A 4,516-nucleotide genomic window follows, 5' to 3' on the forward strand; every position below is an offset into this window, starting at 1 on the left:
CTAAAGCCATGACATAATTCTTTGGAATTTCCAAGCTGTTTAAAGGCACAGTCAACTTAGTGTATGTAAACTTCTGACCCACTGGAATTGTGATACAGTGAATGATAAGTGAAATAATCTGTCTGTAAACAATTGTTGGAAAAATGACTTGTGTCATGCACAAAGTAGATGTCCTAACCGACTTGCCAAAACTATAGTTTGTTAACAAGAAATGTATGGAGTGTTTGAAAAACGAGTTTTAATGACTCTAACCTAAGTGTATGTAAACTTCCGACATCAACTGTTTATATACGATACTTGTATCTTATTGTTTGATTTAACCATTACATCTGAGTTCCATTGACATAGCAATGTGTTTTACAAGGAAGCACTGGCCAAGAGGCAGCTCCACAAATGTTCATACAAATTAAATTCAACGACAAGACAACAATCAGAAGCCCCGTTTATACCTGCCATTAACATGCGTCATTCGTTCTGATTTTGTCTTGATCTTGTCTGTTTACATTTATAAGATCAGATTACAATGCGTCTGTTAATCATCTACGCTTCTGGGCACAATCGGAGTGTGGACAAGATCAGGACAAAGCTTGCATGTTAGAACCAAGTATAAACAGGGCTAGAGGCTGAACAATGGGGCTGTCACGGTTGTCGTAGGAAGGAGCGGACCAAAGTGCAGCGTGTGTGTCGTTCCACATTTTATTTTCACTGTGAAACTATGCAATACATACAAAATAAACTGACACAACAACAACAACAACAACAACAACAACAACAACAAACCGTGATGACAAGTTAACATACACATACTCCAAATCAATCTCCCACAAACCCAGGTGGGAAAAACACCTACTTAAGTATGATCTCCAATTAGAGACAATGATGACCAGCTGCCTCTAATTGGAGATCATCCCACACAAAGCCCAACATAGAAATACAAAGCTAGAACCCCCGTCAAAACTAGAACCCCCATCACGCCCTGACCAACTCTACCATAGAAAATAACAGCTTTCTATGGTCAGGACGTGACAGGTGCACATGGGTTGGTAGGATTTATTGAAAAGCCATATTCTTATACATTGTTGGCCTATGTCACGTCCTGACCAGTAGAGGGAGTATTTGTTATTGTAGTTTGGTCAGGACGTGGCAGAGGGTATTTGTTTTATGTGGTCCGGGGGTTGTGTGTATTGTAGAGGGGTGTTTTATTTATGTGTTTCAGGGTTTTGGGTGTATGTTCTAGTTATTGGTATTCTAGGGTTTTCTGGTTTGTGTATTTCTTTGTGTTGGCCTGGTGTGGCTCTCGATCAGGAACAGCTGTACTTCGTTGTTCCTGATTGAGAGTCATATATAAGGAGCTTGTTTTCGCCTGTGGTTTTGGTGGGTAGTTATCTTTAGCACTGCTGTTACTTTAGCCTGTTAAACTGTCTTCTGTCGTTCTTCGTTTTTGGTGTTCACTTTATTTAATAAATAATCAAGATGAGCATCCACATTCCTGCTGCGTTTTGGTCGTCTCTACCCAATGACACATCTTTCATTAAAATCAGTTCACGATTTTGAATCAATTCTCTGATCCCAGGTATTAATTCTTAAATCGATTCTTAGTAATGTTAGCTAGCACTGTACATGCACCAAAACCCTGGTATTATTATTAAATAATTAGCGGACATTTTTTCAGCGCTTCTATTGCCATGACTGATCATAACTCGTTTTCTCATGGCTCTGTCGTCTCTCTGCAGCAGACATACCATGAGCAATATGTTTGGAACATCAAATCCCAATCAAATCTCAGTATCAAATCGTGATACATACAGGATGTCATGGCGATATGCATTGAATTGTGACCTAAGTATTGTGATAACATTGAATCGTGAGGAAATCGTGCCAATTCCCAGGCCTAATTATCATGTTTCCATAGAAACATATCTCACGTCACATATCTTTTTGAACAGAAGGTTGAATCAGGTGTTCCTATCAGAGAGACTATTTATTTAACTGTTTTTCAAACAGGGAAGTCCAATTGAGACAGACTTTTCTTCTGCAACATACATTATAAGGAATTAGTGGCACAATTATAACAATCAGAGGCAGAAGCATGAGAAATAGAAAAATACAATGATAAAAAAATACATGTGAACAGGTCCTCTGTGCAGGTCCTCTGTGAACAGGGCCTCTGTGAACAGGGCCTCTGTGAACAGGTGCCTCTGTGAACAGGTCCTCTGTGAACAGGTCCTCTGTGAACAGGGCCTCTGTGAACAGGGCCTCTGTGAACAGGGCCTCTGTGAACAGGTCCTCTGTGAACAGGGCCTCTGTGAACAGGTCCTCTGTGAACAGGGCCTCTGTGAACCGGTCCTCTGTGAACAGGGCCTCTGTGAACAGGTCCTCTGTGAACAGGGCCTCTGTGCAGGGCCTCTGTGAACAGGTCCTCTGTGAACAGGTCCTCTGTGAACAGGTCCTCTGTGAACAGGTCCTCTGTGAACAGGGCCTCTGTGAACAGGGCCTCTGTAAACAGGTCCTCTGTGAACAGGTCCTCTGTGAACAGGGCCTCTGTGAACAGGTCCTCTGTGAACAGGGCTTCTGTAAACAGGTCCTCTGTGAACAGGGCCTCCATTCTCAGAGCCTTAGTAGCGTTAATTAAGATCATCATTAGAACCATCTTATGATGAATCTTTAGTAGCCAAGCTGTTTCCCAGAGCCTTTTTTTTGTTGTCTCGTTAAAACCTTTCAGCTTCTACAAGTGATCCAGACTACCTCATAAAGCAGCCAAAGTGCATCTTAGATACTTTTTTTTGCCCTTCCACGTCACTTTTTTTCACAGAAGATCTCCGCTAAACATAGAATCAAGATGTTTATGGCTGGCCTGTTCTGTCTGACTGTGACAACCTATAACTTCAGAATTAAGTTGACTACACATACAAAGTTGATAAAACATTTGCAATTGTTACAAACAAGCAGTGGCGATTTTAGCATGTAAATCCAGTGTTGGAAAAAGTACTCGATTGTCATACTTGAATAAAAGTAAAGATACCTTAAGAGAAAATGACTCAAGTAAAAGTGAAGGTCACCCAGTAAAATACTACTTGAGTAAAAGTCTGAAAGTATTTGGTTTTTAATATACTGAAGTATCAAAAGTCAATGGAATTCCTAAAATGTACTTAAGTATCGAAACTAAAAGTAAAAAGTATAAACCATTTCAAATTCCTTATATTAAGCAAACCAGACGGCCCAATTCTCTTTTTTTTATTTTTATTGACGGACAGCCAGGGGCACACTCCAACACTCAGACATAATTTACAAATGAAGCATTTGTGTTTAGTGAGTCCGCCAGATCAGAGGCAGTAGGGATGACCAGGGGTGTTCTCTTGATAAGTGTGTAAATTTGACAATTTTCCTGTCAAAATGTAACGAGTCCTTATGGGTGTCAGGGAAAATGTATGGAGTAAAAAGTACCTTATTTTCTTTAGGAATGTAGTGAAGTAAAAGTAAAAGTTAGCAAAAATATAAATAGTAAAGCAAAGTACAGATACCCAAAAAACGACTTAAGTAGTACGTTAAAGTCTTTTTGCTTAAGGACTTTATACCACTGTGTAAATCGTGGTGGGGCAACTGGGAACTTGGACAAAAAAAACAAGGTTGAATCATGATGTCAGTGATTTTCAGGTCCGAGCTGTAGAAAGAGGCCAGAGTTCCTGACTTGGAATTCCGAGTTGGATGACCGTTCAAAACGTATTTTCCCAGTCTTTTTTTTTTCCAGAGTTCCCAGTTGTCTTGAACTCACTGAAGTCTGAGATTTCCCAATTCCGAGTTTCCAGACATTCCAGAAGTCATGCTGGATTGACAGTATGGCAAATGTTGAATGTTTATCCTTTTAAGCTTGGAGACGGTTAAAACCAGACTTGGACCACACACCCACTCCACCGAATAGCAGGCTACTGATTGCTTTGCAAGGCTTGCAGTTAGCCACTGATTCTTTCCAAACCACTCATTGTTGAATAGTCGATTTCCAACTTGTCGTGTAATGTTTATGTCCAATGGCCGATGAGCACCGATACGTTTTATCTATCATTTCTCTTCATAATTTCTCTTCATATGACAAGGCTTGAAAAGGATTTTCCAGTAGATTGTCGACTTGATTCATAATGATGACTGCTAGCTTACTAGCTAAGATTTTGAAAGTATGATGTTGACATGTCCAATCAAAGCTACAGTAGATATAACGTGATTTGACGACGATCTGTGTCCAATGACCTTGAGCCTTCTTGGATGGGCACTTCTAATATAACTCTATGACAGCACCCAGGGGGCTTGAATTTTCGAGCTCTACCCGTAGATTTTGCAGTGACGTAGTGTCCCCATGAGTGACAGAACACTGAGCCAATCACGGCGCAACTAGAGAACAATACCAATCCCTACACTCCGTATTTTCCGCTGTCTGCCCCACCACCACAGAAAGCACTGAACTCGGCTGAAACACCTGCCTGCTCCGAGCTGCCTTACTCAAGAAAACAAAAAAGAGACCATG

Source organism: Salmo salar, chromosome ssa12 (assembly GCF_905237065.1).
Source record: "Salmo salar chromosome ssa12, Ssal_v3.1, whole genome shotgun sequence".
Classification (NCBI taxonomy): Eukaryota; Metazoa; Chordata; class Actinopteri; order Salmoniformes; family Salmonidae; genus Salmo; species Salmo salar.